This window comes from Pygocentrus nattereri, chromosome 16 (assembly GCF_015220715.1).
Source record: "Pygocentrus nattereri isolate fPygNat1 chromosome 16, fPygNat1.pri, whole genome shotgun sequence".
NCBI classification, from domain to species: Eukaryota; Metazoa; Chordata; class Actinopteri; order Characiformes; family Serrasalmidae; genus Pygocentrus; species Pygocentrus nattereri.
In genome coordinates this window covers 32,687,936-32,701,165 of record NC_051226.1, presented here as the reverse complement: position 1 = coordinate 32,701,165, position 13,230 = coordinate 32,687,936, and the positions used below count along the sequence as shown (strand labels likewise).

The 13,230-nt window shown below is 41.4% G+C and overlaps 1 protein-coding gene across 6 annotated transcripts in view; it reads left to right on the top strand.

Annotated features, from left to right (window-relative positions):
* Positions 1-13,230, top strand: part of znf462 (zinc finger protein 462) — a 96,874-nt gene that overhangs the window by 27,962 nt on the left and 55,682 nt on the right. The gene's annotated exons all lie outside the window — the stretch shown is intronic.

Below are 13,230 nucleotides of genomic sequence, written 5' to 3'. Positions count from 1 at the left end.
ATGTATAAAATGATGCAACTATGCTAATACATCACTGCAACTTGTAATTATGTATTAGGGCTGCTCGCTAAATCGTATTATTATTTTTATCATGATATAAGTTTCCACAATATATCATTAGGGCTGCAATGACATCCAATCAAATTGTTAATCAAATAATTAGAATCCACAAATGCTTCCCTGTGCTGGGCTAGAACCCTGCTCTCCTGCATGGACAACATGTAACTTCAGCTACTCGCCCAATTACAAAACACTCACCATGTCAAAAACTACACTGTCTTGAATGGCTAGCCTGTAGTAATACCTTAAACACCATGACTGTTCTCATTCTCACCATTCTATGTAAATTACATAGGCTATGTGAAGCAGCGACGGCCACTGTTACAACAAATCTGCATCATCATGAGATTTTTAAAGAATTCAACATTAATTTATAGATTTACAAGTAAATATTTATACCACCCTGAGGGAGAAACGGCTTAGAAAATGTGTGTGTGTGTGTGTGTGTGTGTGTGTGTGTGTGTGTGTTTATATCGAATCCTTATGGGACTCAATCACATTTTGAAGGCTCAAGATATGTGGTTGGTGATTCCAAATCTTGTTGAAATCATGATGCCCTCAGACAAGTGCAAATTGAAGAACAATTTCAGGAAGCTGTTCTGTCCAAAAAGACCTTCTTTTCAGAAAGTTGTAATTCAGTCTTTTGTCTTTGGCTCTGAAGGCCACCAAACTAGGGTGGTCCTACTCAGACTGTTCTACAAAGCAGCAACGTTCGGGCCAAGTTGTCGCGGCAGTTATTTCTGTTGCTTGCATAACCTTTGTGCGCTCAGTAGGGGCACCGTTTCCAAACCCAAACCAAAATAACTCCTAAAGCGCGTCAGGAAGTTCTTTTCACTCAGTCTCTTTGGTCGCCATGTGACATTTGCAAAGGAGGACCATGATAAGGAGACAAGTGATTCAGGAAGGTTCTTCAGAGGCTTGGCATCTATCACTAGAGGAGCGCATATCGCATATGCACCTCTGCTGATCTCCTGCCCAGCTTTGAGTGAACAACATAAATGATGGAGAATGTGCTTCTAATTATATCAAGAATGTAAGCCGTGGTGTGTGGAAAGAAGATGGCTTGTTCAGAATAGAACCTGGCCTGTGATGATGCAAACACGTTTAGGCAGCATGGGAACCATGGAAAATCTGGCTGTCATGACTGCGTTTCTTGTAGAAATGTAATAATGTGAGGTGCTAATTTGGAGAAACTACATCCAGACCGGGATTACAAACTGGTGCACTAATAAATATAAAGGTTCCTAAGTGGTTCTTGGCATGGGTATATGGTTCAGAGGAAAAACATTTAAATGATATACAACTTTGTTATGTAGAGATTCTTTTAATAGGAATTCCACTTTAATTTTGTTGATTTTTTTGTACATAATTCAGTGTTTGAGTTGTAAAGAGAGTGATTCAGGTTGGTTTGGTGTGAAATGGTTCAGATGTCTTTACAGTGATGGTGACTGGAACCAGGGGTCGCCATGACTACAACACAAATATAGATATTTTATTTAGTATCAAAACCACCAGTGAACCTACACGAGTCTTCTGAGTTTTAAATAATACGTTTCCTCTGGGGACTATTTTGTCCACAGCACCCTGCATTTATGTATACCTCCACTGTGAATGGATTTTGAGGTCAAAATCTCAAATCTATTGTCAAACTATGTCTCAGACATCAGGCAGTGAATTCATAACCATTTCGTGTAGTAACTTTCTGTGGTGGACGTCTGGTTCCTATAACCACCACTATAAACAATTCTGACTAAACAATTTCTCTAGAACAGAGCGTTTCACACCAAACCACTTTAAATGACTCTGTTTACATCCTAAATCTTGGAATTTTAAACTTCTAATTAAAAAAAAAAAAGTGGTTGTGCTGTGCCATTCCATGGCCATTTTTGGAACACCTTTAAGAGTGTAGATAGTTCTTACACTTTGCTCTCTTTGCATGTATTCCAATTGTATAAAGTGCTGTGAAAAACATATTTGCATTTATTGAATGAAAAAAGTCTTTCAACACCAAAATATTTGCCCCTTAGTTACTTAATCAACCAGTCCGGTCAGCATTCAGGATTGCACCTGTAGAAAGAGACTGGGCAAAATGATTTCCATGGGAGATTTGCAGGGCAAAAGCCACTGCTAACCAAGAGGAAGATAAAGGGTTATCTCACATTTATCAAAAACACTAATGACCCCTAAGGCTTTTGGAATAATGTTCGAAAGTGAGAGTCAAAAGTGGACCGATAGTTCTGCTACATCTGGCATAAAGCTAACACCGTTTTCTACAACAAGAACATCATACCAACAGAGAAACATGGTGGTGGTAGTGTGATGTTGTGGGGATGCTTTGGTGGTTTAGGGGCTGGACGACTTGCCATAAGTGATAGAACCATGAATTCAACAGGAAATCCAGCATAAGAATGCCTGTTCATTAGTCTCTGATCTGAAACTCAAGCGGAATTGGGTGACGTAGCGAGACATTTGTCAGGTTCACCTCTGGCATGGCTCAAACAAAACAAAATTAAGACTTCTTGAGATGAACCTCCTTGAGATGCTGTGGCAGGATCTTAAAGAATAAAGCAGATCTGTAAAGAAGAGTGGACCAGAGTTCCTCCACAGCGATGTGACTTATCTTTCATTACAAGACGTGCTTGGTTGCTGCTAAAGGTGGCCCAACCAGTTGTGGATGGACCAATTACTTTTTCACAAGGATGATAGAGGTATCGCAAAACATTTGTCTTTCAACAGTTGAAACGTACGTTTAAAAACTGTGTTTGTGTTTCTTCATGTTCCCCTCATCTTATATTACATTTTACATGAGGATCTGAAACCTTTTAGTTTGACGAATATGCAAAAATAGAGGAAATAGAGGCAAATACATTTTCACAGCATGGTGTTGTTTTAGGGCAGCTCTTAAGTTGCTTGATCACAGGTTTTTTTATGAATAGCTCTACTTTAAACTGGCTTAATGAGCAGACAACCAAAACTGAACTGCATGAAAATGACCACATGCATTTCAATGGTCACCCAGACAGTTTAAACTCATAAATCTTTTGTCTCTTTAGTACGTGTCCATGCTTACTACAAATATAGGTAGCGTAGTCACATTTTTTAGCATTTCTACATGTCAGAAAGTAAAATGGCTAAATGAGCTCAGTTAAAAGTGAAGAAAAAATCAGTCTGTAATTAAGACATGAAGGTCAATGTCTAAGAGCTACGCAAGAGGCTGTAACAACTCCGCCCAAGACCATCAAAGGATTTGAAGAAACTGGCATTCATGGGGATTGAACAAGGTCAGACAGGCCAGAAGTTCATTCCAGTCAAAAGCCTGTAACACCAGTGATTAACCGTCTCTGAAACACAGGCCTATCTTAATGCTACTATAAGTGCAGATACTTCAGCATCAGCTTTTCAGAGAAAATGGCCTGTTTCAACTGAACCAGGCAAAATTTCTGTCACAAAGCTAAAAACAAAAGTATTAGCTAGCATCTAGAAGGCTGAGTTTTGTCTGTACTTTAGTCCATCTTTACAGATCCTAGTGTGTCTTGCAGTATCAGAAGCCACATAGTCATGTATATTTGAGATTACTTAACAAATCCACACAGTTTGAGGCAAGGCAAGCAGTTAGCACCATGATAATTAGGGAATTATATGCTTCACTTGTTAGCTAAATTAGCCTTGTAGCGCCAGTGGAAAACAATGAAGCACAACTCTTTTCTAAATTAATTTAAACTAAATTTTCAACAAAAAAAAAAACATTACAATATGAAATAAATCTCAGTTTTGGCTTGTCTAACAGCATTTTGCTTTTATTTAGCGCTGCCAGCTAACAGTTAAGGCTAGCAAGCCAGGCTAACATTGTGGCTATTTTCTAAGCTTTAGCCTCAAGCTTTTGGACACTGTATGTTCTAATAAAAGCTAAGCAAATACATTTGAAGTGACCTAAATTAAGCCCTTTCAGTTATAATCTTTCAGCATGGCATTTTTATCAGTCTACATTGCTAATGTTTAATAAGCTGTTGCTATTCGGTATTTTTATGTGATGCTGAGGAAAAATTTATGGTGTAAAACAAAAAAAAAAAAGATGTTCCTTTTTCTGGTGTTCTTAGCTATCGGTTAAGGCTACTATAGCTAATAGGCTAACTTTGTGATCGTTTTCTAGCCAACGCTAAAGCTTCAGCTTTGAGGCTGTATTTTTGCTGTATTAAATGCTAAATAAATGTATTTGAATTTAAGGTAAGCCTTTTCATATAATCTCTGATTAGCCTACATTAAAGTTTAATAAGATGTTATTTATCTGATACAGAAAAGGTTGTCTTGTAAAACAATCTCCTTAGCAGTTATTTTGTTGCTAATACTAAAGCTTCTTGATAAGAGAGTGTTAGCTTAAAACATTGACGCAGTTCACACGTCACGCTGACCATCAGGACTTACTCTGTGTCCAGAGTGACTTTGTGGAGATTCCGTCAATAATCCAGTTCAGAAGACCACTCTATTTAAATGGGGGACTTCACATGTACGAATCTAGAACTTTCCCTCGTGTCTCAAACAGTTGTCTGACTGACTCAGACTCTGAGTTTAGTGTTGATAATCTTACAGCTAAATACGCTTAAAAAAAGACTCAAAATGCAGTCACACTTATAAAACTGAGGCTAATCGCTAGCCATGCGGCGCGTCCATGCTCCTGAGCTGAGAGAGCGGGGGAGGGGCGGGGGAAAAAAACGAGACAAAGGCGACCAATGCAGTGTCCCAATTCACTAAACTAGTGCACTTTCCTTCAAGATCACACAAACAGGCCATAACATACCCTTTAACAAATAAATAACAAGAAATCTGACATATTTGGCTCTGTCTTTCAGTTTACATTGATTTTGAGTATTAAAAATGTCAGATATTAAATATGCAACTCAATATGTAATTATAAATAAAGCCTGTCTCGCTGTGTATCAGAGCTTTAGCCCACAGCGTGAATCCAGAAAACTGAAAATCAATAAACAGCATGGCCGCCTGATGCTAACTGTTCATTTTTACTCATAATAACCAACAGAATGAATCACCATTGAGCTTTCAGCTCACAGGCACTCTAGACGAACAATTTCGGAAAAGATATGGGAGGTGCCGCTTGTTTTCAAGATCTCTATAAGCAAAAAATGACAGAATTTAGCAGGCGCTAGGCACATTTTTGGTCACAAATTAGCCGTATTCATAAAGATATCAAATGTTCGCATTTAGGTGTCAAACAATGGCATATTTGAGGAGCCCAGGGTCTCCTGAAAATGGGTTACTAATTTTATCATTTACTGAAAATAATAAGTGTTAAAATAGCTTAGTAAAAGAAGCAGACTAATTGATATGTATTATATTAAAAGCTTTTTTTAATCATTCTACCAAACATGTCATGGCTGACCAGCTGTGCTTGAGCTTTTTTTTTTTTTTTCCAAGCTTTTGCTTTAAGACTGCAGAGTAAGAGGAAGAGACTTGTCTGGGTCAAAAACCACAGCAGTGAAATGTTTGAGGAGCAAAAGTCAGCCAAATGGGCCGATTAGTCAAAGATCTGAATGTTTTTAAATGTGTAGGCCCGACCACCGAGCCTGGATAAGACATTATCACGGTCCAGGCTTGCTTTGCTGGTGATTTTAAGAGAGGCTGTGACCGTGTCAACCAGCATGGCTATCACAGCTTCAGATCCATGCCGTTCCAAAAGGATTACAGGATAATAACCCACGTTTCACAAGTTGTGCAAGATCTATCTAAAAACAGACAACTTTCGACCAGCATCCAATGTCCAGACCAAAGTGTCAGGTCAGATAACTTAAATATTGAGTAACCTATAGAACTACTTTGGAGCTTCTCAGTTTCCAGCATTTATTAGCATAGCAGCTACGAGGCTGAAGTTGGCTTCTCATACAGATTTTTTGTTCCACTTTAAATGGTGCAGCTGTTACATCGTGGCGCCTGAGGGAACGGCTGAGGGAACGTCTCTGGGAACTGCTGTAGAAGAGCTGAGAAGACACAGACATAACCTGCCTGAACTGCGTTTGCGAAAATGTTATAGCAAAGAGTGATTGGTTTAAGCGAACTAGCATTTAGCATAATTTTTAACCTTCTATTGTTTTATATAACGACCTATTTATTTTCAAGTAAATACACGTTCTCCACCTACTGGCTTTTCTGGTGTATGACAAACTCTGACTGTTATAGCTGGGCCTTCAGTTCAGGCCGTAAATATACTTTTTTTTCTTCAAAAACCGAGAAATGAAACTGCTATAAAAATGCTAATTTCTGTTTTTGAAACTTTTGTGGTTGATATCGATACAGATTTTTTTGGAGCTTAAAATCCCCATAACCAAGAGACAAGATCTTAAATCAAGTCAATGTATAAGTAGTATTTCTCATTTTGAAATTGTTATGAGCTTATTACAAGATTTTTCTTCACAGCACTTGTTTTGTATAATTTAGATGGTCTCAGGTACATTTCTTCTTCTTTTATATGTATATATATATACACACACACACTATTTTGCCAAAAGTATTCACTCACCCATCCAAATCACTGAAGTCAGGTGTTCCAATCACATGGCCACAGGTGTATAATCCAAGCTCCTAGGCCTGCAGACTGCTTCTACAGACATTAGTGAAAGAATGGGTCACTCTCAGGAGCTCAGTGAAGTCCAGTCATGAAATTTTCTCGTTACTAAATATTCCGCAGTCAATTGTGAGTGGTATTATAACAAAGTGGAAGCGATTGGGAACGACAGCAACTCAGCCACGAAGTGGTCGGCCATGTAAAATGACACAGCGGGGTCAGCGGATGCTGAGGCACATAGTGCGTAGGTCAGATAGACATAGGTCACCAACTTTCTGCAGAGTCAGTCACTACAGACCTCCAAACTTCATGTGGCATTAGCTCAAGAACAGCGCAGAGAGCTTCATGGAATGGGTTTCCATGGCCGAGCAGATGCATCCAAACCTTATATCACCAAGCGCAATGCAAAGCATTGAATGCAGTGGTATAAAGCGCCGCCACTGGACTCTAGAGCAGTGGAGACGTGTTCTCTGGAGTGACAAATCATGTTTCTCCATCTGTCAATCCAGTGGACAAGTCTGGGTTTGGTGGTTGTCAGGAGAACGGTACTTGTCTCACTGCATTATGCCAAATGTAAAGTTTGGTGCAGGGGGAATTATGGTGTGGGGCGGCCCCTTCCTGTTCCAACATGACTGCGCACCAGTGCTCAAAGCAAGGTCCATAAAGACATGGATGAGTGAGTTCGGTGTGGAAGAACTTGACTGGCCTGCACAGAGTCCTGACCTCAAACCAACGGAACACCTTTGGGATGAATTAGAGCGGAGACTGCGAGCCAGGCCTTCTCGTCTAACATCAGTGTCTGACCTCACAAATGCGCTTCTGGAAGAACGGTGAAAAAATTCCCATAAACACACTCCTAACCCTTGGGGAAAGCCTTCTCTGAAGAGCTGAAGCTGTTATTGCTGCAAAGGGTCATATTAAACCCTATGGTTTAAGAATGGGATGTCACTGAAGTTCATATGTATGTGAAGGCAGATGAGTGAATACTTTTGTCAATATAGTGTGTGTTTGTGTGTGTGTGTGTGTGTGTGTGTGTGTGTGTGTGAATATATACAGTTTTCTTGGTTGCCTGTAACTCTTACATTTCTATATATCACATATTCCTCACACAGTTTCATCAGTTCACTGTTGTCTGTTTGGATCCTCCGTCTTGAGAAGTCCAGCTTTGTTTGAGGTCTGTTCTGTTCCAACCCACATTGGGCCTCACAGGAGTCTTCACAGTGAAGAACATTCCATGGCCTCATGGAAGGCCGTGACTCACATGCTCGGCCCCTCTGGGGGCCTTTTGCCCTCGAGAGGAGAGTAAACGTTAGTTACGGAGTCATCGGTTTGTGTCACTGACTGCTGCGTCAAGTCGAACAACTGCAGGGTGTGTTTTTGAGCGGTCAGATCAAAAGAGAGGAGAAGATGAACATACTTCTCTGGACATGAGGATCTTCTCACTCTCTGCTTATCGGTTCTTCTGATCTAGTGGTGTCACTGTACATTCCCATGACCGTGTTTGCAGAGAGAAATATGTTGATTGACCCAGTCCTTCAGTGTCCGGCATTTTACATAATGTGATCTATGGTGTTATGTAACAGCTTGGTGTGGGCAACTCGTAGCCTCAGGGCCATGGACACTTCTTTTTCCTTGCAGTGTTAATTTTAGCACTGAAGCTACAAGGCTAATTTAGCTAATAAGTAATGGAAGCATATTAGCATGCCATTTAGCATGGTGCTAGCAGCACCAAACTTGTGTGGAGTTGTTTAGTATCTCTGATAGACTTGCTTTTGTGGTTTCTAACACTGTGTAGCTCAGTGTTGTCTATAAATATGGACAAAATTAAAGGCAAAATTCAATGTGGCTGCTACTGTTTTTAGCTACGCCAATAAGGAGTCAGTAACTTGTGTAGGAGCTCTTGAATCATCATTATCTACTTCTGCACTGGTTTGCTGTAGTTTTAGCATTAGCTCATTACTAGTGAGCTGTAGGTTTAACATTAGCTTATTAACATTAGCTCATTACTAGTGAGCTGTAGGTTTAACATTGGCTTATTAACATTAGCTCATTACTAGTGAGCTGTAGGTTTAACATTAGCTTATTAACATTAGCTCATCACTAGTGAGCTGTAGTGTAAGCATCAGCTCATTAACATTAGCTTGTTACTAGTGAGCTGTAGTGTTAGTATTACCTCATTAACACTAGCTCATTACTAGTGAGTTGTAGTGTAAGTATTAGCTCAGTAACATTAGCTTGTCACTAGTGAGCTGTAGTGTTAGAAGAGCCGCTTAACTTAAGCTCATTACTGGTGAACTCTAGTGTTAGCTTTAGCTAATTAACATTAGCTCATTAGTAGCCAGCTGTAGTGTTAGCATTAGCTTATTAAAATTAGCTCATTACTAGTTAGCTGTACTGTTAGCATAGCTCATTAACATTAGCGCATTACTGGTGAACTCCAGTGTTAGCATTAGCTCAAGGGCCCTATCCTGTTTTCTTTTCTTCCCTTTAAGGTCCACTTATGTGTGGGTTATGGACCAAACTAATATACTCATAATCAAAAATGTACTCGTAATGCCTCAAATTCACTGCTTTTGTGATGTCACAAACACCAACTCACTGACTTGTATGCATCAGCTCAGTACAGCTGTCCAGCCAGGCCCTATTCATCTTGCATTCATGAGGAGCATTTCAGCTACGTCTGCTTTTTGAACAAGGGCAGCCAATCAGTATAGAGGGAATTTGCATATGTCACTATTAAAGGCACAGTAGCAGCATCCTGTTTAATGCTAAGGGAGAAAGAGAGAATAGATGATGGAAAAAGAGACAAAAAAATGGAGGATTTGGGCCCTTTAAGCTCTATGAAGCATGCTACCAGAGCGGCGTGTATTTAAAGAGCTTGTCCGCGTCATATTTTTGGACTTGAAAAGCACAGAAGAGATATTTCTGACACTCTCATCACACCATAATGGAACCAGGTCTTCAGTGTTTCTTCTCATTGTCTGGACCAAAACAAAGAGACGGCCTCCAATTTTCTCAATCAGCCCGTCATTATTCTCTCGCCGAGGTCCACTAGAGTTGATTAGACGTGTCTGTTGAAACGTACATCATGACGAATGTGGATCTCCAGCCAGATAATGTAATCCGCTCCCCCTTCCAACCCCAACCTCCACCACCCCCACCCTCTAGCAGCACATGAGATGGTGGACCAACGGTTAAGGACAAAACCTCTGTACTTCTAATCAGCTTAATGCTGGCTTATTGAAAGGCCGCGTTTGGAGGAGCAGCTGCTGCGGCCGGTGCAGTTTGAGTAGAGGGTGTGACTGCTGGCAGCGCAGGGCAATGCAGAGAGACCGGTTGGTGATTAACAAATGTCAGTAGACTTTGGAATCCAGGGAGCCCAGTCAGATGGCTGTGTGTGTGTGTGTGCGTGGAGAAAGGTCTCCCAGGTGGCCGAACCAGGCTGGCATTCGCCCCACTTCACCCCCCCATCACTCCCTCCACTCCCACACCACTCCCCCCCTCCACCAGCCCTTTCAGTGCTTATGCATTCATTTACTCCCTCACTCTTTCTCTTAGAGGCTCCATCTTCCATTGTAGCTGGCTCCATTTTCCGTTCTTCTCCTCATCTCCTTTACTTTCATCCCTCTGTTCCTCCCTTCTTTCTCCACTCGTCCAGTTCTTTGCTCTCTATCGCTTTTTTCCTCAGCTCACTCTTTCTCTCTCTCTCTCTTTCATTATCTCCCGCTTTCTCTTGGAGGCTTCATTTTCCATTGTTCTCCATTCTTCTCATTCGTCACTCTCTTCCTCCATTCTTTCTCCACTCGTCCACTTCTTCACTCTCTAAACCTCCAAGCCTTTTTTTCCTCTCCTCACTCTCTTTCATTCTCTCTCCATCTCTCTCCCTCTCTTTCATTCTCTCTCGCTCTTTCTTGTGGAGGCTCCATTCTGTTCTTTTCCTTATCTCCTTTATTTTTGGTCACTCTCTTCCTGCATTCTTTCTCCACTCCTCCATTTCTTTGCTCTCTAACCCTCCCAACAGTTTTTTTCCTTCTTTCACTCTTTGTCTCTTGACGCTCCATTTATCTTTTCATCTTCTTCACTTTGCTCACTCTCTTCCTCTGTTCTTTCTTCACTTGTCCACGTTCTCACTCTCTAAATCTCCAACTGTTTTCTCTCTCTTCTCTCTCTCTCTTTCTCTCTCTCTGTCTCTCTATTATCTATTCTCTCTCGCTCTTTCCCTTGGAGGCTTCATTTTCCATTGTAGGTGGCTTCATTCTTCTCATCTCCTTTTTCATTCATCACTCTGTTCCTCCATTCTTTCTCCACTCATCCACTTCTTCACTTTCTAACCCTCCAAGCCTTTTTTTTTCCTTTTCTAACTCTTTCTCTCTCTCTTTCTCTCGCTTTCATTCTTTCTTGTTTTTCCTCTAGGAGTTCTCCATTCTTCTTCTCTGTCACGCTTGGCTCCTCCCTCTCCCCCAAGGGCTTTTTGTTTACCTTTTGATAATCCACATGCTTCTTTGTTTTGGTATTCCTAGTCCTGCCCCCTTGTTTTGTGACTCCGCCCCTGATTGATTGATGAGGGACAGGTGAAAACAGTCAGGGGCGGAGTCACAAAACAAGGGGGCAGGACTAAGGATACCAAACCAAAAAAGCCAGTGGACTATCAAAAGGTAAACAAAAAGCACATGGGGGAGTGGGAGGAGCCAAGTGTGACATCCTCATCTCCTTTTCTTACGTCACTCTTTCCTCCATTCCTTGTCCACTCGTCCCCTCCCTCGCTCTTTAACTCTCTAGCTGTTTTTTTCCTCAGTCTTTGTCTCTATCTGCCTCTCTCTCTCTCTCTCTCTCTTTCTCACTCTCTCTCAGTCTAGCTGGCACTGCTCTTTTTTTGTATTTCTTTCCGTATTTCTCTACTCATCCATTTATTTGCTCTTTTTTTCTCTCATCCTCCATTTTTCCCTGTTTCTTCACTCTCTACATACATTATTCTTCTTTGTCTTCTTCTTCTTCTTCTTTTCCTCTCAGTCTTCCTTCACTCTCTTGCTCTTTAGCTCGCTCTTTCTTCACTCCCTCTTCCATTGTTTCTCTCACTGGCTTCCATCTTGTTCTAGTCTGCTTTATTCTTTCATTCTTTAATTCTTCCCTCCACTCTTTCCTCCACTCTTTCTTTAGCTGCCTCTGTTCTTTCACTCTTTATCTCTTCCTCTGGTCCACTTGTTCTCTCTCTCTCTCTCTCTCTCTCTCTCTCTCTCTCTCTCTCTTTGCTCTTCACCCCAAGGCTGCAGATGTTTTCTGAGCTTTGAAAAAAAAAGGAAGTTCAAGCATGCTTTGCATTTTTAGACCCCCTTGTGGAGCTTAGCTGGCAGTTCCCAAAAAAAAGAAAGATTATTTATTTTCTGCCCGCTTTTGACGAAGCGAGTGTCCTTCTGACCCCAACCAGAGACTCTAATATGTATTTTTTTATTTTAATCTTAAGACGTGAGGGATATTGTTCTGAGATATGAAGGAGGGCTAAGTCAAGCTGGCAAGTGTGAAGGGTTTTTTTTTGTGGTCCTGATGAGTTACGCACGCAGAAGAACTTGGGTACTGTACATCTGGCAGTTAGATTTTCTGTCCGCAGCTCTCCAGAGTCTGTGAGGAAGATCCAGCGTGTGGGTCCATGTTGTGCACAGCTTCAACACCTAAAATGGCTGCTCCTGAAGCTCAAAAGGACCTGCACGGCTCGGTGCCTGTCAGATGAAAGCTGTACAGATTTCACCCCATTAGCCTGGCGTGGCGCAGATGGAGCTGGAGCGAAAGGAAGCCAGCCAGCGCTCTGAGCTCGCTGTGATTGTTTCCTTTATTTTTGTCGTCTTCTTTTTTTGTGCATGTTGAGTGCCTTTTCCCGCCCCACGGCTCTAGCAGATCCTCCTGATATGCATGTCAGGGAGCTTGGCATGGAGCACAACTTTGTTCCAAGTTCCAAAACAGATCAGGGTGGAGCCGTTTGTAGGGCCGTAACCTGACCTGCGGAGACTTTCAGAGGAGCGAGCCTCTTTCAGACGCTGGCAGGGTTGGTTTGGAATGGAGATTGAAATGGACATTGAGGCCGGAGGTGGATCACTGTAGGTGCGAGAGCTCATGTGTCTCTGTGCTCACCTAGAAAGAATTTGAACCTTCTCGCTTGTGCTGTTTTTTTGCCACCGGTGTGACCGAAATGTTCAAAAGTGATTCCAAGGCGGGTTTTATGTGGTTAACTTCAATGCAACCAGTTGCATGTTGTGAGTTGCCTGCAACGTCATTTCTGTACAGCTTGACAGTTACATGAAGCAGTTCAAAGCAATTAAAGTTGCACCTTTGAGTTGCCTGCAATGTCATTTTTGTGCAATTTGACAGTTACTGTAAGCAGGTCAAAAGCAAAGTTACACATGTGAGTTGCCTGTCAGATCATTTCTGTGCAACTTAAAAAATCCGTGAATCAGTTCTAAAGCAATCAAAACTGCCACTTTGAGTTGCCTGCACCATCAGTTCTGTGCAACTTGACAGTTGCATGAAGCAGCTCAAAAGCAATCTGGCTGCACCTTTAAGTTGCCTGCAACATCATTTCTGTGGATCTTGACAGTTACATGAAG